The sequence below is a fragment of the Pinus tabuliformis genome, chromosome 6 (genome assembly GCF_031772625.1).
Source record: "Pinus tabuliformis cultivar Carrire ecotype Pingquan chromosome 6, CPIR1, whole genome shotgun sequence".
Lineage (NCBI taxonomy): Eukaryota > Viridiplantae > Streptophyta > Pinopsida > Pinales > Pinaceae > Pinus > Pinus tabuliformis.
This window is the reverse complement of record NC_142292.1, coordinates 834,278,306-834,300,357: the sequence shown is the minus strand read 5'-3', so window position 1 is coordinate 834,300,357 and position 22,052 is coordinate 834,278,306. Positions and strand designations below refer to the sequence as shown.

At 35.9% G+C, this 22,052-nt stretch overlaps 1 protein-coding gene across 2 annotated transcripts in view; it reads left to right on the top strand.

The window, feature by feature from the left end:
• The window catches only part of LOC149261451 (NADP-dependent malic enzyme-like), a 91,307-nt gene that overhangs the window by 68,509 nt on the left and 746 nt on the right, over positions 1–22,052 (top strand). The gene's annotated exons all lie outside the window — the stretch shown is intronic.

Genomic DNA, 22,052 nt, shown 5'->3' with positions numbered 1-22,052 from the left:
CCCAGCGTATATATCCAACGTATATACTTCCAGTGCATTTAGATAATGCCCAGCGTATATACTGTCCAACGTTTACATTACAGCAACGTATATAATATGACTGCGTCCCTGCGTTCAATGTGACTGCGTCCCTGAAGTATATATCTGCATTCAATATTGCTGCCGTCCCATAATGCATTTAATATGACTGCGTCCCTGAAGTATATATTTGCATTCAATGTGACTGTGTTTTACATGCCTTCCCTGATCTGCGTATATCTCTTTTCATGACTGCGTTGGATAGTGTCTTTATGACAGCGTGCAAGGTGTCCATGCGTATTACATCGTATGAAATCCTTCCCTTACTGTGGCTTGGTGTTTCCATTACAGCGTATAGTCTAGGGCATCATCTGCGTGCAAACTAGGGCATCAACTGAGTGTGAGTTAGGGTATCATCTTTAGGCTAGCGTATCTTTTGGTTCTCTCCTTCCAAAAACCCAGATGTGGAGAGGAGATCACCTCAAGGATACTTACTCAAAATGACTTCAAATCCTCACCAATTTATACTAAAACGAGGATGATGAATAGACACGTCGGTTAGGCTTCTAGAACCTACATAAGTGCTGGTCGGCTTGATAATAATTACATAAACAAAATAAATTCATATCTCCATAAATACTTATCGGAATCGGATGATCTTTGGATCAATCCTACACCTCTCAACGAGAGGGATCCAATAAAAATATCAGCTGCCATAAATAAGCTGACCCACATGGAGTTTGGCCCTAGTTGCCAATTTAACAACATATAACAACGAAACTACATGGAGAGCTTGTAAAGCCATATATTTTTGGCTTTTTGTCCTTTTGGAGCTCAAGTAGAGTTTATCTAGGGGTTTTTGGACATTCTAGATCCAATGGTGACCTCTTTTTGTTGATTTGAGCACATCTAAAATAATTTTTTGCAGGTTCAAGTTCATGGGCGTATGGATCAATCAATGTCTTGGAGCAGTTTTTGAAGGTGTTTGAGCATGGAGAAGACCTTGTAGGGGTTTTCTTACCTTTAGAAGTTTACTGCAACAACTATTAATTGTAGGGTTAAGCTCATCTATACTTTTCTCACTATGTCTTGATGAGGAAAATTTTCTATTTGTCCTTCAATGTGAAATTAAAGTGCTTATATGCACATGTATGTTCATTTTTAAATGGAGTACAAGGTCTTTGTAGGAGACACCTTGTGTTGTTGATGTTTTCATGAATGACCGAAGGTTTTCATGATGTTTATGTGAGAGTTCTTTGCAGGAGAATATTTCCTTGAAGGGGAAATAGCCACATGTTTTATCAGCAAACTTTTATGTACTCCTTTTCCTTTGAATATATAGAGCAATCTAGCTATGTTGGCAAGGTTCGGAGATATAGCTCAGGAAGGGTGAACTCTGTTACCAAATATTTTGTTCTGCTCTTCATGAATGCATGTATGAGTTATGTGATGTTGCTTATGCTTATGCTTAAGTTTACATGTGAAAACTAACTCATAACTTGAAGAGACCTTTTGGAAAACATGTTTTGTTTTAAGACCCATCTTTCCTTGTAAAGCGTTGGAGAACGATTCTTGTTTTTAGGAAGAGGAAATTGACCTCCTCCTCCATTTTTTAGATTTATCATCAAATGTTCATTTGTCTCTCAAGTGAAATGAATGCTTCGAAGGACCTTGCATGTCATCGTCCACGCCACATCATCAAAGATGTAGCCTAAGGGACATACATAAATCTCATGGGTATTTTCCAAATGTTGGTAATTCTAACTATTTGTGGAATATGTATCCTTGTACTTTATGTGATGCATTTGACCATTGTGTGGTTGTCTGTGAGCAATGCATGATAATGGTTAAATGGATGGATTAGATTTTAGGCATCAAGCATGATGAATCTCCTTCGCAAGAGAGGAATTCCTTGTCGACAAGCAAGAGGATTTTTTTTTGTACCAATTGCAAGATGCATGGGCATGGAAATGAATGATGTTGTAAATTACATCCAGAGCTTCGTTCCAAGAAGAGAAAAGAGATTGTGCAACCTAATGCAAGGGAAGCAAGAGGTGGCAAAGAGGACTCGCAGCGATCCTAAAGCAACCTTCAAGGAAAAATTGATGCGAAAAGAGAACCCATAAGCCTAGGAGATGTAGAGATTGGTTAGACTATTTGTAAATTGCTTTGTAAATTTGTAATTACTAGTTGTTGTTTACCTGTTTGGTTACTTTTGTAAAGTGAACAATAATAGTCATTATGTACAACTAGTATGTTTTATTGACGTTATCTTATTGGCTTGTTTATAAGTCCATATGTGTAAGGACTTCTGGAATGTACAAGTTGTCATCCAAGTTTGTCTACAAGTTTGTCATGTACTCATTGATGCAAGTATTCAAGATGAAACTTGTTGTAAATACAATCTTTGTTTAATATTGTACAATATGACTATGTTTTGGTAGAAAAAGGCAATTATGTCATTGAATTTTTTCAGTAGTGTACTTTAGTGTACAAGCTCAGTTTGAAGATGGTAAATCAAGTTTATATTGCTTATGATTTCCAAGATGGAGTCAAGTTTGTCTTCAACAATTGAAATTTAAGATGAAGTTGTTTTGAGTCGTGCAAAGATGAGATTAAAGAGAATGTTCAGATTCCACTCATTAGTGTTTTTGTTCCTGCATCAACAATAAGAATTTTTGGCTCGATTCTTAACAGGACAATAGGTCTTCATGAAGAAGATAGGTGAAGTGCCTTGATTGGAGCTTGAAGGGTCTCAATTGAAAAGATATCATATGGTTTGAATTTTTGGGTAATTTTGAGTTTCAACCTCATTTTATTTACTATGAGAAGTAAATTTTTGGAGTCCAAAAGTTCCTAGTGGGGAGGTGTGATCAGGTGATCAAATTTTAGCTCAAAAATGAAAGTGCCCAGAAAGTTTTGAAACCAACATCAAGTCAAAGTGCTCGTCGTTCTAAATGAAATGATGTTTGTTTCACCTCAATTTGACACTGTATGCTCAAGTTATTCCGTTATGATTGTTTGGCCCAATAGCTAAAAGATGAGTAGGTCTGCTATTTGGGCAGCTGACTGTGCTTTCATATCGCTGAAATCATCTAGGGTGACTGTGCAGGGATAGACTAATCAGGAGTTGCCAAGTGTCAAGCTCCGTGATCCAGGGGATCAATAAAGTGCTCAAGATTGTAAGTGTTCAAACATGCTCGAAACTTATACCATAGCATAGAGATGACCTGAATCCAACGCAACTTGAATTGCTTAAAACCGATATTGTATGCTCCCGATATTGCATTCTAATCGTTTTCCCAAATAGGTAAAAAAATTTGCAGGTTGGATACAGGACTGCTGACTGGGCAGAGTGACTGTACAATTTGAGCCAATGGTAGGCTGCCACTCGTCCTCTCTATATTGGGTTGAATTTATTGTGCATTTGATTGGTTGAATGAGGTTATGAGTTGGAACAATGGTGAGATGCCACGTAACCTAGTCATGGGTTGCCACATGGCAACCTTGGGTTCATTAGAATTATGTCATGGCCGAATAAGCCTCCGGGTGAGTCGAATGCATGACCTATGGAGCAACATTGTAGTGCCTTATCGCTAGGGTGCATAGTGGTTCTTAACTACCATAGTTCCGAATTGGTATTTAAGTTTTATGTCATTTGTTATTGGGGGACGAGGTTGGGGCTAAGCTTTGGCCCCCAATCACCCCATGCCCACGAGACCGCAGGCAAGGGAGCCGGGGGCTCGGGCTTAGTGTCGGTCCACAGTTCCGGCACCCGCAATTATAACCACGGGACCACAGTCATACATATCGCAATGCCAATCAACGGGGGGCGGAGGAATTGGGACTAAACCACGGTCGTGGCACATTGCATTGGACCAAATGCTAATGCTATGAGAGCGAAATAGTTGGGGGCGGAGGAATGGGACCAACCCACGTTTACTCTACCGCCATATAACGACACGCCACCACAGTCGAGGGGTTAGTGCGGAGTTTGGAGTTTGGGCGCAGAGTTTTGGGGATAACCCTGGTCTTATGGTGGCATGGAACCACTCATCGGGGATTTGGGGGCTATGTCGACGGGGGCGGGTGGCTAGCCCCAGCCCTCGGGCGCATGGCCCCATGTGGCCACCATTTTTCTTACATAGGCCTTACTGGACATGTAAACTAAGCGACATTTTGCACCAAATTCGGCGCGAATCTTGCTGGTCATAAAAGGGTGGATTCGTAGGATGAATAGCAGTCTAGTGCAATTTGTAGATCAGTTAGCAGGGAAAACTTTGGGAGAGCATAACTTCTTCAGTTTTTGGCCAAATTGAGCCCAACAAAACCCTAGCTATGGGTTTTTGACTGTTTTGAAGCTATTGGAGACATAATATTTACATTTTGAGCACTATAAATCCATGTAAACACAAATTTGAGCACTTAATGAAAGAGACCCAACATTGGAAGCTGAACCAGGAGATGTAGCCCAGGAGATGGGTGAAATCCTTTATCATTTTTGCTGTTATGTGTTTCTAATATGGTATATTGTCTTTATTATTGCTACTAAGTAAGTTTAAAAATCAATATTTTATGTGTTTTGTAAAGTGATCCATTACTCAAAATACATAAAATTTTACTTTCAATTTTTCCATCACTTTCAAGTTGGCATTTCAGATCATTTTGGTATTAGAGCTTAAGGTTATTTTGAAGGGTTGATTTTGTTTGCAAGTGTTTTCTGATGCTTACAAGATTGAATCTTAAAAGATGAAAATGAGAACTTGTGGAGCCAAGGTCTCAAATTGTTTCAAGGAGAATACTCATACCTCAAACTTCACTAGTCATGGCACATGAAGAAGGTCTTGAAGGGATGTCTGAAGATGAAAGAACTTTCATAAAAGCTTTCTTTGAAATAGTAAAAGTTCTTTATGAGCAGAGGAATTCAAAGTTGCAAGGAGAAAGATCAAAACCTCCAAAAGGAGATGGAGGAAAATGAGACAAACCTCCAAAAGGAAATGGAGGAAACGATGATAAGCCACCACCTTCGCCTCCATCCTCATCCTCATCTTCGTCCTCATTTTCTTCCACTTCTTCTACCCTTTCAAAAACACCTCCAAATTCTCCAAAGGGACCTGGCAAAACTCCTTTGTCAAAGCTTGACATAAAGTTTGAATTGCCTATGTATGATGGAGAGGTAGTGCTGAGAAATTGGATAATTGGATTCATCAGATTGAAGTGTATTGTAGGATACAAAGAATCAGTGATGATGAGACCAAAATTTAGCTTGCTTCTCTTAGGTTGGAAAGTTCAACACTTATTTGGCGGGAGGCCAAAACTCAAGAGGACATGAAGAAACATGGTAAGGTTTTATCTTCTTGGAATGATTTTGTTGTTGCAATAAGAAGACAATTTTATCCATTAGCATACATGGAAAAAGCTTATAATGGATTGGTAAAACTTTAGGCAAGCTAAGGGACAAAATGTGCAAAACTATACTCAAGAAAATAAGAAAAGAGCTTTGATTTTGGGTATAGATTTGTCCTCCCAAGATACTCTACTGAAATATATTGGAGATTTTCATAGTTACTTAAGAAACTATTCTCATGTTTAACCCTACAAAACTAGATGAAGTTTGTGTGCAAGCAACTCATTTAGAAGCAAGAGGGAAGAATGTTTCTGAAGAAACTAGTGAGAAGTCATTTTAAGTCTGGAGAAAAAAGAGAGGGAAGTTCAAAGGAAAGGATAAAAAGAATGCTTCAGTCAAGAAGGGGAGAGAAAAACTCACATGTAAACACTGTTCTAAAGAAGGCCATGATGAAGACCACTATTGGAAACTTCATCTTGAGATGATACCCAAAATGTTTAATAACAAGGAGAAAGAAAGATTGTTGCAACTACACAACAAGATCTAGTATCTGATTTCGGAGATGAAACAAAAATGATAGCCATGGGATTGAACTGTAAGGATTCTATTGCAAGTACTAGTTCTTCTAGCAAACCCATTGAAACTCAAAATGAAAGAGAAAAAATAGAGCTTTTCTATATTAGAGTCATCACAAAACATAACAAAGTATATACTTTGTTTGATAGTGGTTCACAAGAAAACCTCATTTTAGAAGACATTGTCAAGAAACTAAATTTAGAAACCATTCCTCATCCTAAACCTTATCCTTTGGGGTTTGGGTATATGACAATGCCAAATTGCAAGTGACAAGAAAATGCATACTTAGATTTGCCATCACTACAAATTTTATTGATGAAGTAAAACTTGATGTGGTATCACTTGACATATGTGGGATTGTTTTGGGAAGCCCATACTTATATGATAGGAAAACCATATTTCATCACCATGAGAACAAATATCATTTGTTTAAAAATGGGATTGAGTATATTGTTAAAGCAAATCGCAAGAAATTGTATTTATCACTTGTGAATGTTGGACAAATGAAGAGGTTTGTAAATGCTAGTCAGAATTTTGCATTGTTGATGATTAAACATAAAGATGTTGATGAATCTGAAGCCTTCCAAGAATGTGATGCAACATTAAAATCTGATTTAGTTGAAGTTGTTAACACATGTGATAAGATGTTTCAGGAATCTGACATTTTGCCTCCTAAAAGAGGAAAACAACATGAAGTTCAATTGCAGTAGGTCCATTGTCCTAATCCAAACATTGGTTTGAACAAGATGTCAGTGTTAGAGAATGCAGGGATCAAGAAGCAGATGCAAGAGCTACTTGACAAAGGGAACATTAGTTCTAATACATCTTCTTGTGGGTCTCCTAGTGTTTTGTCTTTGAAGAAGGATGATGCATGGCAATGGTGATCACATTTGGAGAAGAGTCAAGCCAAATATAAGGCTAAACATGATAAGCATCATGTTGACCACAATTTTCAAGTTGAAGATGAGGTAAGGCTTTGCATTAGCAAAGAAAAATTTCAAGGTGAAAATAACTTGAAATTGGGTGAGTCTCTTTTGATTGAAGACGCAGGAGAGAATGTTCAGATTTCTTTAACAAAAGTTTTCTCTTCTAAATATCTTGAAGAATTGCAGCAAGATCCTAACTTTGACAGAGAAACAAGAACTTCAAGAAGAAGGAACATGAAGCACCTTCATATGGGGTTCAAAGGTACAAAACCAGGAAAAACCAAATGGATTGAGATTGGAAGGGTGAGGGAGCCATACCCTCATCTGTTTGTTGATTGAAAATAGTCTTTTGGAGGTCCAAAAACTTCCAGCTGGGAGGAGTGATCTAGGGGATCAGTAAAGTGCTCAAAATTCAAAGTGTTCAAAAGTGCTCAAAACTTGCACTAGAGCGTAGATCTTGATGATATGAATTCAATGCAACTTGAATCGCTCAAAATTGATATTGTATGCTCTCAATATTATTGCGAGTCTTCTTTGCCACCTCTTGCTTCCCTTGCATTAGGTTGCACAATCTCTTTTCCCTTCTTGGAACAGAGCTCTGGATGTAATTTCCAACATCGTTCATTTCCATGTCCATGCATCTGCAATGGGTACAAAAGAACTTTCTCTTGCTTGCGGACAAGGAATTCCTCTCATGCGAAAAAGATTCATCATGCTTGATGCCTAGAATCTGATCCATCCTTTTAACCATTACCATGCACTACTCACAGACAATCACACAATGGTCAAATGCATCATAGAAAGTACAAGGATACATATTCCACAAATAGACAAAATTACCATTATTTTGAAAACAACCATGATATTTATACCTGTCCCTTAGGTTGCAGCGTTGACGATGTGGAGTGGATGATGATATGCAATGTCTTTTGAAGCATTTGTCTTGCTTGAGAGACAAATGAACATTGTCACCACCATCTTGGTGTGACATATCATCCCCAAATGATTGTTGTGCCTCAAACTGTTTAGAGCATTCTCCAAACTCCCTATGACCATATCTCAATCCTTGATACTTTGGTCTCTCTTGTACCATGATTGGATTGGTTATCCCTTGGCCATTGATGTTGAGACTTCCTCCTTCATAACCCATTTTAGAAAGTAGCTTCATAGCAATGCCTTTAGTATGTTGCTCACATGCTGCAAAAAAGGTATTATGAACATAAACAAAAAGAATTATACTTGAAATGCTTATTACCTCCTTGAACTTGCCATTCATCTTTTCAGTGTCTGATGATGACGACAACAATGCAGATGACTCTAATTAACCACTTTTACCAACTGACATATGGTGAGAATATTGGAGATGCTTGCAAAATGCACATGCATCATTTTCCCCATATGGTCCATAATTACTGTGTGAACCATGTCCTCATATTTGTTTTATTTTGGAGGTGTATTTTGCTGTCACAGGAGTGGAACTTTCAACAACTTGTTATTATGAAAAGATTACTTGTTATTATCTTTTAAAATTTTGTGTTGTTTTTGTTTCTATACTTTAAATGTTCGAATTTTTTGTTTGTTTGTTTGTTTAATTTTTATTTATTTATTATTATTATTATTACAGTGTCTGTGTTGATGCTCGACTAACACTCGATCCCATTATGTGCAATTTGATAATTGATCTTAAAATTTCCGTTATAATGAATCGAGTCTGTCCTCACAATGTGTTATTTTCTTGGTTGGTCTTTAAGTTTTCATTACAGTGGGTCGAGTTCACCCACACTGTGTCAATTTGATGGTTGATTGTTAAAATTTTGATGCAATTTATCAAGTTGTTTTAGGCTAAGATTTTAATATCACTATACATTTAGCATTTAAAAATAAATTACATTTCGTATAAAAACTCTTTCATGCAGGTGTTCATTTTTAAAGTTTTTTTAGTTATAATTTTTTTCCATAATTTCATGCTTGAAATATTTTGAAAAATTAACGTTTTTTTTAGTCATAATCTTTGGTTTTAATTCCCATGGTTGAAAAATTGTCAAGATTTTAATGCTTGTGTAAGTCATGATATTTTATCTTTAATGATATTGTTGAAAACAATTATAAGTATTTTTTCTTTACCACCATGACTGAAAATGGTTGGAATTTTAAAGTTTTTCAAAGACATGATATTTTATATTTAAGGTCATGCCTAAAAATCGTTGGAATATTAATACTTTTTAAAGACGTGATATTTTATCTTTAATGTCAAGCTTGAAAATCGTTGAAACTTTGAAGTTTTTCAGAGTCGTGATATTTTATCTTTAACATCATTATTAAAAAATGTTAAAAATTTACCCTGTCAAAAAAAATGTTATTTCAGCGTCAACACTTTTCGATTTCATGGTGTCTTTTGCACAAAAAAAATGTTTTTACTGCCATTTTTAAAAAATGATGAAAATTTGTCTGCCTAGGGTAGCTCAAGTGGTAGTGGCTGTGGAAATGAAGTCTCACTGAACCAGAAGTCTTGGGTTTAAATCTTGTGCATTCGCCTGGGGTAGCTCAAGTGGCAGTGGCTGTGGAAATGAAGTCTCATTGTACCAAAAGTTTTGGGTTCAAATCTTGTGCTACCCTCCCCCGTAGTGGGGTGAATAATGGACATGTAAACACAAAAATAGGAGTCCTACCAAGCTTACAATAAAAAATGATGAAAATTTACCATGATAAAAGGAAGACGTTATTACAACATCAACACTTTTCGTTTTCAGCATACCTTTTGCACAAAAAAAAATTGGTTTTTACTACTAGCCTGTTTTTTCATGTTTTTTTGGTGTTTTTTTGTTAGAGTTCTCTTTTTGAGGTAATAATTCTCATTTGATCGATAACTTTGTTATACAAGGGGCTAGGCTGGAAGGGGCAGATGGTTAGCCCTGGCTGCATGGCCCATGTGGCCAGATTATTCCGCACAAGGGTTATTGGGAAATTTAAGTATCCAACAACTTGCACATTCGGCGGGCGAATTTGTCGCCTCTGCAATGGAAAACATGGTAGATTTGTAGGACAGTTAGACTGTTGGTCCGATTTGTTGGACGGATAACAACAAAACTACATGGAGAGCTTGTAGAGCCATATCTTTATGAGTTTTTGGCCTTTTGGAGTTCAAGAAGAGACTACCTAGGGGTTTTTGGACATTCTGGATCCAATGGGCACCTCTATTTGCTTATTTGAGCACATCTAAAGGGACTTTTTGCAGGTTCAAGTCCATGGGTGTATGGATCAATCAATTTTTTTGAGCAATTCTTGAAGGTATTTGAGCATAGAGAAGACCTTGTAGGGGTTTTCTTACATTTAGAAGTTTATGGTAACAACTGTTACTTGTAGGGTTAGGCTCTTCTATACTTTTCTTACTATGTTTTATTGAGAAAATTTTTCTATCTGTCCTTCAATGTGGAATTAAAGTGCTTATATGCTCATGAATGCTCATTTTTAGATGGAGTACAAGGTCTTTGTAGGAGACACCTTGTGTTGATGATGTTTTCATGATTGACTGTAGGTTGTCATGATGTTTATGTGAGTTCTTTGCAGGAGAATATTTCTTTGAAGGGGAAATAACCACATTTTTTATTAGTAAAGTTTTATGTACTCCTTTTCCATTAAATATATGGAGTGGTCTAGCTATGTTGGCAGGCCTAGAGATGTAGCCCTGGAGGGGTGAACATCGGCACCAAATCCTTTGTTCTAATCTTCATGAATGCCTGTATGATTTATGTGATGTTGTGTTGCTTATGCTTAAGTTTGCATGTGAAACCTAACTCATATCGTGAAGAGACCTTTTGGAAAACCTGTTTTGTGTACCCATTCTTCCTTGCAAAGCGCTGTAGAACGATCCCTGTTTTTAGGAAGAGGAGATTGGCTTCCTCTTTCATTTTCAGATCAATTGGTATCAAAGCCTCATTTGACCATATTTTTTAGTCAGGGGATCAAGTTTTAGCTCAAAAATGTGAGTGCCTAGAAAGTCTTGAAACTGACGTCAAGTCGAAGCGCTTATCATTCTGAATCTAACAACGTTTGTTTTACCTCAATCTGACACCGTATGCTCAATTTATCACGTTCTGATAGTTTGTCCTAACAGCTAAAAAATAAACAAGGTTGATGACTGGGCAACTGACTGGGATTCCATACAACTGACATCATTGAGGGTGACTATGTAGGTATGGACCAATCGGGTGCTGCCAAGTGTCAAGCTCCAGTTCGTGCAGGTGGTCGAATTTGATTGGTTTTGTTTGGCCCAATCATGTGTTGCGACGTGGCACCTCAAGAGCGCACTAAAATTTTGTTTGGTCGACCAGAGGCCAGGGTGGGATCGAACCCCCGATCTCAAATCTAATAGCGCAACACTCTACCGTTAAGTTCGTAGGTGGTTCTTACCCGATAAGGGCTTCGAGCCTATTTGAACTTTAACTTGGCGCAATTTTGGAGGAGGGGTTGGGTTGTCAGCCTCGACCCCCGATCATCGCACCACCATACAACCGAGCACAAAAGGTTAAGGGGCTCGAGACCTTAGCCTGACCCTTGGTAACAGGTTTCCCACAAGACCTCAGGCAAAGTCGAGAAGGGGCTAGGCGGAGGGTGCAACGGTAAGCTCTAGGTTGAGGTCACCTGGGCGCCACAGAATTGTGGCAAGGGCTCGACAGATGGACGCTAGTGAAGGGGGCCAACCCTAGGCCATATGGCCTTTCACATGACCGCGATAGTTGAAGCGAGGGAGCTACGATGGTAAGGGCGGGTTGTTGGCCTGACCCTCGGCCCCATGGGCACCAACATGACCACCGACTCGACATATAAGGGGTTAGGACGGCAGGGGCAGTCAGTTAGCCCCGACCGCCGGTCGCATGGCCCATGTCGCCAGATTATTCTGCATAAGGGTTATTGGGCAATTTAAGTATCCAACAAATTGCACTTTCGGTAGATGAATTTGTCGCCTCCGCAGTGGAAAACAGGGCAGATTTGTAGGACAGTTAGATAGTTGGTCCAATTTGTAGGACATATAACAGTAAAACTACATGGAGAGCTTGTAGAGCCATATCTTTGTGATTTTTTGGCCTTTTGAAGCTCAAGAAGATTCTACCCAGGGGTTTTTGGACATTCTAGTTTCAATGGTGACCTATATTTGTTGATTTGAGCACATCTAAATAGACTTTTCGCAGGTTCAAGTCCATGGGTGTATGGACCAATCAGTGTTTTGGAGCAGTTCTTGAAGGTGTTTGAGCATGGAGAAGACCTTTTAGGGGTTTTCTTACCTTCATAAGTTTTTTTCAACAACTGTACTTGCAGGGTTCAGCTTTTCTATACTTTTCTCACCATGTTTTGTTGATGAAAGTTTGATATTTGTCCTTCAATGTGGAATTAAAGTGCTAATATGCTCATGAATGCTCATTTTTGGATGGAGTACAAGGTATTTGTAGGAGACACCTTGTGTTGTTGATGTTTTTATGACTGGCTATAGGTTGTCATGATGTTTATGTGAGAGTTTTTTGCAAGAGAATATTTCATTGAAGGAGAAATAGCCACATGTTGTATCAACAAACTTTTGTGTACTTCTTTTCCATTGAATATATGGAGCGGTCTAGCTATGTTGACAGACCCGAAGATGTAGCCCAGGAGGGGTGAACTCCGTCACCAAATCCTCTGTCATACTCTTCATGAATGGATGTATGAGTTATGTGATGTTGTGTTGCTTATGCTTAAGCTTACACATGAAAACTAACTCATAACTTGAAGAGACCTTTTAGAAAACTTGTTTCATGTTAAGAACCATTTTTCCTTGCAAAGTGTCAGAGAATGATTCTTGTTTTTAGGAAGAGGAATTGACCTCCTCCTCCATTTTCAGATCAATTGTACCTCAAATTAGGCTGACTTCTTAGCTGGAAAACCGATTTGGCCTTGGAGGGTATTTTAACACTTTTAAATACAAAAATAATTCTTTTTACAAGTTACCATTTGCCCAATAGGGTCTTCAACATATGACAATGACTCTTTTGATGTCTTGACCTAGGAAAGATCCTACAAGCACTTAACGGGTCACCTTTTCTAACTTCGTTGTTAGATTTAGGTCACCTAGTATAGTGACATCGTCAATTTTGCCAATTCTTTTTTATTTTTCCAAGTTTTCCTTTCCCCATAACGACCATATAGGTTGATTATGTTAATCAATTTTCCCAATTTGTTAGACCTCTAAATTCAATGTGAATTGCTACATTTAATAGAGATGAAGAAACGAGTATGAGAGAATCGTTCCATATTATAACCAGTACAACTACTTTAAAAATATTAATGTGGTTGATATAGCCGAATTCTTCATACATATAACAAAAAAAGCTATTGCAACACGAAGAATGCCTTACCAATGCACACATTTCCCTGATTGACAATGTATAAAAAGATTGTGGGTCAACATTAACTTGAGAAAAAAAAGAATTACACATTTTATTGTAAAATTGACCATTTTTCTAAATAAAATTTGCTTATATATTAATTTCCTTATCTAACTAGAATATTAACTTATCAGAATTGGAATAATCTCAAATCCCTAAGAAATTGATGGGCAGGGAGCCATGTGGCACAAATCTAATTTAACTTAAGAGAAATAATGAATTACACATCTTATTGTAAAATGAACCATTTTGCTAAATAAAATTTTCTTATATATTAATTTTCACATCTAATTAGAATATGAAGATATTAGAATTGGAATAATCTCAAATCCCTAGGAAATTGGTGGGCAGGTAGCCATGTGGCACAAATATATTTTTTTAAATTTATTAAAATGGAATGCAACCTAACAAACTCTGTAACACACTACAACGGTTGATAAACATTAAGACCAAGCATATGCTGAGCATATTCCCTTGAGAATCAATCTAGGCCGTCAATATTTTTTTTTTTTTAAAGTCAGATCCTCATTCACCTTAGGTTGAAATAAAAAACCTTTGGCAATTAACACCCAGATTTCTAAGTTACTATCTATCCAATCTTCTAAACATGAAACCAAAATTACCCTCCAAGTCTAATTTACTAGATGCCCGATCTTCTAAACATGAAACCAAAATTGAAACAATTTTAGTCCACTAACACATTGTTCCTTTTAACAAAATAATGTCTGAACAAGTGTATTGGGGCTAGCTTTTTGTGGGCACCTCTATATAAATTAGTCATTTTTGTAACTTGCACAAATGTATTAGGGCGGGCTTTTTTGAGCACTCCTATATATATTATTCATGGATCAAATTTGCACCTTGTTTGAGGCCATCCCTGCTTCAAGGGTTTTTACCTCCTCTTAAAAGAAAAAAATAAGATAAAAAATTTTGTTTCTGGTAAAATGAAATGAAATGATATTTTAAGGTTCACGAGACTAAAAATAGTCTATGAGACTATTAGTTCCCTGTTTTTCGCTCTTTGCAATTTAGTCCTTTTCCGATTCAAATTGATGATGAGCTGACCCAACCTTCCAACAATCCCCTCGCTAAAAAGACAATGCCAAGAAACTGATGCTAACATGTTGTCATAACTTTCTCTGATGTCTTTGAATGCATCACATTCCAAAATGAAATGTTTTTCCGATTCCACAGCCCCAGACGTGCAAAATATGCACACCCTTTCTTTCCAAGCTTCTTTAGGCCTTGGATTGGTCCATACCTGCATAGCATTGATAATATTAAAATTTGCAAATCCTAATGGAGAAGGATCAATAAACACCAGCCTGAAACTCAATAAAAATGATAGTTTTTTAAGGATATATTAAGGTGGTATTTTTTCCGCTATTAAATAGATAAATAAAAAAATGTTAAATAAAATTAAAAAAGTTTTTTTTTTTTTCTCCTTCTTGGACTGGGGTTACCTGCATAGCACTGATAATATTAAAATTTGCAAATCCTAATGGAGAAGGATCAATAAACACCAGCCTGAAACTCAATAAAAATGATAGTTTTTTAAGGATATATTAAGGTGGTATTTTTTCCGCTATTAAATAGATAAATAAAAAAATGTTAAATAAAATTAAAAAAGTTTTTTTTTTTCTCCTTCTTGGACTGGGGTTACCTGCATAGCACTGATAATATTAAAATTTGCAAATCCTAATGGAGAAGGATCAATAAACACCAGCCTGAAACTCAATAAAAATGATAGTTTTTTAAGGATATATTAAGGTGGTATTTTTTCCGCTATTAAATAGATAAATAAAAAAAATGTTAAATAAAATTAAAAAAGTTTTTTTTTTTTTTTCTCCTTCTTGGACTGGGGTGGGGCTTATTGGTTTATATCAAAAAGTGGGAGTTATAAAAAAATAAAAATTAAGTGAGGATTAAAAGGGTTTTTTGTTTTATTTTTAAAAGGTTTTTTAAACTTAAAAAGGGGTTCAGTTGTGAGAATGTTAGGGAATTTTTTTTTTCCTGGCATTACGAATTTTTTTATGGCTTTTAGAAGTAATATTTTGTAGTTATAGGTTATTTCTTGTTAGTTGAGTTCTGGTTCATGAGAATTACATGAATGTAATGTTCTTCATTAATTAATTACTCAAAGGAAGATGAAATAGCCTATTCAACTCTATAGGCTATAGGCTATAGTCATTAATAATGGGGAAACTTATTATCTAATGTTTTGGGGCAACATTGGGTAAATTCATGGTAGCTAGGGCAAAAAGCTAGAATTGGGGGCTAACTTGTAACCCTTCACATTAAAATAAGGAGAAGAGACCCCATAATGAGAGGATACCCCGTAAGGAATTTATAAATAAGCGAGAGAGAAAAATCATTTTCTCATCATTGATTTAGATTGGAATATCTCTGTTTGTTTCTTTTGAGTTGTGGCTTTGAGGGTTTTAATACCCCTTTCCCTTAATTAGTTTTGGTGGAGATGATCTCACCCTAGCGAGTCTTTTTCCCTTTCTCTACCTATTGAAACATAATATTCTAAGGCAATTCTTATTTGGTTTTGGCAAAAGAAGGATGTAATTCGTTGTGGTTGTTTTATGTGGCACCAAGGATCATACCCTGAAGCAATGAAGGCTAGTTTTTGGATGCCTCGAGGTAAGCGAAGATAAGTTCTCTATGTTATGGCTAAGGAGACTCTAAAGCAATTAAGATTCCCTCTATGGCATTTGACTGTAACTATTCTTTGTCAATGAAGTCTCCTAATTGATTCCCTCTATGGCATTTGACTGTAACTATTCTTTGTCAATGAAGTCTCCACTTGACCAAGAAAATATTCCTTATATCAGGCTCGGATGGGGTTATTTTGGAGTTCTTTGGATTACCATAAAGATTGGTGCATAGTGAAGACACTTGGGTCAGAGCAATGATCTCATTCTTGTCTTCATATTGTCTTCATCTAGGACACCATAGGTGGATTAAGGGTTGACCATTATAACAGTACCATCCTAGGGCAATGACACCCTTAGCGAGTTTCGAAAGCTGATTTAGTAAAATATGGGTAGCATCGGGTACTGGCAGAGGTAGTAGGTCACTCCCCTATGGGAACAGAGGGACCGTGCCCATTTACTTGGGGGGATGGAGGGTAAAATGAGTCAGAAAACATTTAACAAGGAGAGTTGTTGCTCAACTTTCCAGGGAAACAAGAGTTGCATAATTTGTGGCAGAAAGCAAGGATTACGGCTTTACTGAGTCAAAGAAGGGGCTACAAGATATAGGAGCACTTAGAATAACATCTGATCAGTAACCATTGAAAACTAGTTGTTGTATAACAGCACTGATAGTGATAGTTGTAATCATTAAATAACTAGAATTGTATTGGTGGATCATTGTATTGCTACTATTTATCTGGAAGGACTGCCATTGTTACATAATCAAAATTGTTGGTGTGATAACCAGGATTAGTTGTTAAACTGAACTATTGTGAGTCATTGATGTGTTGTGGAATTTGCTGCTCAATTATATTGTTGTATATTCTATATTACCTGTGTATGGATTTGAAAGGAATTCGATGAAGCATAATTTATCTTGCAACCCTATAACAGAAAAGGAAAAAAATCCCCTTGGGACATTACAATGAAATCCTTCTTGCAGGTACATGATTGTTGGGAAACAATGGAGAATGGTTTCTCAAAGCTAGATAAAACAACTTTGTAAGCCATGTCTAATGTGGAGTAAAGTCAATGATAAAGGAGAGCAAGACCAAATTTTGGATCCAGTAAGCCATGTCTAATGTGGAGTAAAGTCAATGAAAAAGGAGAGCAAGACCAAATTGGATCCAGTGTTCATGACTCAATTTTTTCCCAAGATAATTGGAGCATCCAAATATAAATATTTTGGAGTTAGCATACTAGGGAAATGATATAGATTCAAACCCTTAGACGAGTGTTTGAAACATTGAAGATGAAAGGATGGAGTTAGCATACTAGGGAAATGATATAGATTCAAACCCTTAGACGAGTGTTTGAAACATTGAAGATGAAGGATAGAAAACATTGACTAGTTCATGATCATAGTGATGAGAGTTTTGAATTAGCTCGGAACTCATGGAAAGACAATTAAAGATTAAAAAAAGGCAAAGAAAGTTTTTCAAGAGCCTACATTGGAAGTTTGAGATGGTTGTCATTGCCATAGAGGAGTCAAAATATTTGTTCAAATTGATAGTAGAAGAATTAATGAGATCTCTTTTGTCTCATGAATCAAGAATTAACATGGAAGAGGAGTCCTTAGAACATGCGTTCAAGACTCAAGCATCTATTGGTAAAGGAAAAGGTAGTCATCAAGTAGAAGGAACAACTACGCTAAAACAATTAAGATGATCAAATCAGCCTAGATACTTCCAGAATAAGAGAGAGAGGAATAAGATGCAATGTTATTACTACAAAAAATGTGGATATTGTGAAAGTAAATTCCAAAAGAAAGAATCATATTTGAACAAGGGAAAAGCTAAAGCTAATATCTCTGACATTGAAGAAGAGAAATTTGAATCAATGTTTAGCTCATGTCAAATAACTGAAGAAGATCAAAGCAAGGATCTTTGGTTGTTGGATAGTGGCTACAACAATCACATGATAGGTAACAGGGAGTTATTTTTTTATATTGATAACTATATTCAACCTGAAATTACTTTAGGAGATGACCATCATGTCAAGGCCATAGGCAAAGGTGTTGTGTCTGTCTTAACTAAGCAAAATGAAAAGAAATATATTTATGAATTTTTTTATATATCAAATCTTAAAGATATTTTGTTAAGTATTGGACAATTGACTCAAAATTGTTATGTTGTCATATTCAAGGACACCACATGCACACTCCATAAATCACCTAGTAGAATACTTGTTACAAAGTTCTAAATGACCAAGAATAGAATGTTCTCACTGAATTCGAGAAGTGTAAATATATCGTTGTCATATGCTCAAAATGTCTCAAGAATAAATGAGATGTGGTTGTGGCAAACTAGGTATGGTCACCTACCTTTTAGAAGTCTTAATCAGAATAGAATGTTCTCACTGAATTCGAGAAGTGTAAATATATCGTTGTCATATGCTCAAAATGTCTCAAGAATAAATGAGATGTGGTTGTGGCAAACTAGGTATGGTCACCTACCTTTTAGAAGTCTTAATCTCTTACAGAAACAATATATGGTTAAGGGATCGCCCATATTGAATGAGTGAATTAGCACTTGTGAAATTTTCATTTTTGGAAGCATCAAAGAGATTTTTTTCCAAAAGCCTCCTATACTCAGATTAGATGGAGGAGAGTATGTCTCAAAGGAATTCTCAAATTTTTGTAGACAATAGGGAAAGAGATTTTTTTCCAAAAGCCTCCTATACTCAGATTAGATGGAGGAGAGTATGTCTCAAAGGAATTCTCAAATTTTTGTAGACAATAGGGAATTAAAAGGCAGTTCACCACCATATATACTCCATAGCAGAATGGAGTGGATGAACGAAATAATCAAATGGAGTGGATGAACGAAATAATCAAATCGTTATGAACATGGCAAGGAGTATGCTCAAAGCTAGAAATTTGTTCAGTGATTTTTGGGTTGAAGTTGTTGTTTGTTCAGTCTACTTATTGAATAGACCTTCAAAAAATAGCGTGAAAGGTAAAGTGTCTCAAGTAACATGGAGTGGCATAAAGTCAAGTGCGTTTCATTTCAAAGTTTTTGGTTGTATTGCATATGCACATGTCCCAAAAGAGCTAAGGAGGAAACTTGACAACATGAGTGAAAAATGCATTTTCATTGAATACAATGAACAATCCAAAGCCTATAGATTGTATAATCTATTCACTAAGAAAGTTGTGGTGAGTAGAGATGTAAAATTCGTGGAGGAAAAATCTTGGAATGATAAAGAGAATGGAGCAATGCATAATAGAAATTCATCTCTCTCAATAAATGAATAGGTGGAAAGTTTTGGAAAACAAGTCCCTCCACCAATATTACCAAGGTTATAGGTGCAAACATAAGAAGACAATTCTTCTTTTAATAGAGAGTTAGCAGATTCAATGAAAAATCAAAGAAATGGCCCTTCTTCTAGCAATGAGTTAGAAGAGGTGATAAATCAAAGAACAAGGACCTTATGAGAAATATTTGAGCAGTGCGATGACATGGATCAACAAAGTTAATTTTTCCTTATTATTTTATCAACCTACTTATTTTGAAGAGGTAGTTAAAGAATAGGCTATGAATGCAGAGATTGAAGTTATTGAAAGGAATGAGAGATGGAATGTTGTTGATATCGTAACATATAAAACTAGCATTGGTGTTAACTGTTAAGTGGGTTTACAAGGAAAAATTGGAGAAAGGCAAGGAAGAAAAATATAAGGCAAGGATAGTTGCTAAATGATTTGTTCAGTGACTCGGTATTGACTATGGTGAAACCTTTGCTCCAGTGGAAAGGTTGGATACCATTAGAACTATGTTAGCCATTGCAGCCTAGAACAAATGGCCATATTACCAGATGAATATGAAGTCATCCTTATTCAATGTAAAACTAGAAGAGAAGGTGTATGTTGAGCAACCACTAAGATTTGATGTAAAAGGCCAAGAGTACAAAGTGCATAGTTGAAAAACACTTTATATGACTTTAAGTGAGCTTCAAGGGTTTGGTATACTTGGATTGACTCGCATTTACTCAACAATGGGCTTAATAAGAGCAATAACGAACCCCCTCTCTATACTGGATCAGATCAAAGTAAATGCCTTATAGTTTGTATTTATATTGATGACATGATATATACTGAAATTTTGATGTTAGATGAATTCAAAACTGCCATGAAAAGAGAATTTGAGATCACAGACCGTGGCCTGATGAAGTACTTTTTGGGAATTGAAGTGAAGCAATTTGCTCAAGGGATTATCATAGGTCAACAAATGTATGCTATAGACATCTTAAAGAGGTTAAAGAGGTTCATGATGGACAAATGCAAACCAACAGAGATACCTATTGCAATAGGAACAAAATTGTATAAGAGGCTTGTAGGCAGCCTCATGTACTTTTTACTGCAACTAAACCTGATGTTATGTATGCAATTAATTTCATTTCCAAATTTATGGAGTCTCCTAAGGAATCACACAGGAAAGTTGGAAAATGAATTTTAAGGTATATTGTAGGTACCACTGATTCTGGATTGTGGTACACAAGTTTTGAATACAACACATTTACAAGATACTCAGACAATGATTTTTATGGCAATATTGATGATAGGAAAAATGTTTCAAGACATGCTTTTCATTGGGGAAAAAACTTGATCTCATTGGCTTCTAAGAAACAACCCATTGTCTTAATATATTCTGTAGAAGCAAAATATGTAACAACTACAACATCACGCTATGTAGTATGACTAAGAAGATTTTTGAAAGATCTTGTACATGTGTAAAATGAGTAAATTACTATTTTTTTCGACAATAGTTAAACAATTGCATTAAAAAAACTGTGTTTTTCACAAGAAAATCAAGCATATTGATATTCACTGTCACTTTATTTGCAATCTTGTCAACTATAGTGATATATTCCTTTAATTTTGTGGATCTAGATATCAACTAGTAGATATAGATTCAGGATCAACAAACCATGGGGAATGGGGAAGAATAACTTCTGAGTTTTAGAGAGAACATTACACATTGTCAATCCTAATGAGGGGGTGTTAAAGTATAATCTCTCCTATTAATTAATTAGAATAGTTAGACAATTAATTGTGGGTCTGATTAATTCTAAAAGCGATTACACCTAAATATCTTTACACATTGTCAGGATTAAATATTTATAATCTATTTAATGATGAGAAAGGCATGAAATCCACCCAAATTCCCCCTGTGATTTCAATGTTTCCAATTGTTTTCATTCCTGTCTTTGTCTTGTGAGTTATAATTGTTCTTCATTCTTGTCTTTGTCTTGTGAGTTATTCTCGAGGTTGAATGGCAGCAGCCTTTTGTTTTGCGTGAGAAAAATTGAGTGACCATTGTACTAAATAAATTGCCCTCTACCTCCTTGCAGAGAGAATGGTTTGACCACATTTGAGGTTCGTTTCTGAGGATTTTGATCAACAATTGTGATTTTGTGGTTCATAAAGTTTGCTTATTCACTTGGAAAACAAAAAACAAGGTGCATTGAGATATCCAGGAAACATTATTAAAGTTGATAATTTATGAAGAGAATTTTGAAAAATATCCATGATGAAATAGTATAATAAACTTTTAATTCATAAACTAAATTTATATAAAAAAATTTAAACATGAAAGGGTTGTATGATGAGTTCATGTTGTTATTTTGGGTCATTTTCAACATAGATTTATTGAATTTAAAATAAAAATAAAAAAATTGTATCTTGTTTTCTGATTTCTCTTTAGTAAATACAAGTTAATATAAATACATCTTAGGTTTAAACATCTGATTGTTTTTGGCTATTTTCAAACGTTCTATCATCCAATCAAGTAGAATGAATACCATCCAATCAAGTAGAATACATATTTCTCGGGCATTATACAAGCATGGAGGATCTCATTAAATAGAATACCATCTAATCAAGTAGAATACATATTTCTTATTTATTTTAAATACGGATTTAATATAAGCGGGGAGAGGGATCAAATTTCTTTACGCTCAAATTTTTTTATGAATTAATATTATTTAAATATTTTGTATAGTTATTTTTATTTTTTAATTTTTATTTGGATTTATTTTAAATACAGATTTAATATGAGCGGAGAGATAA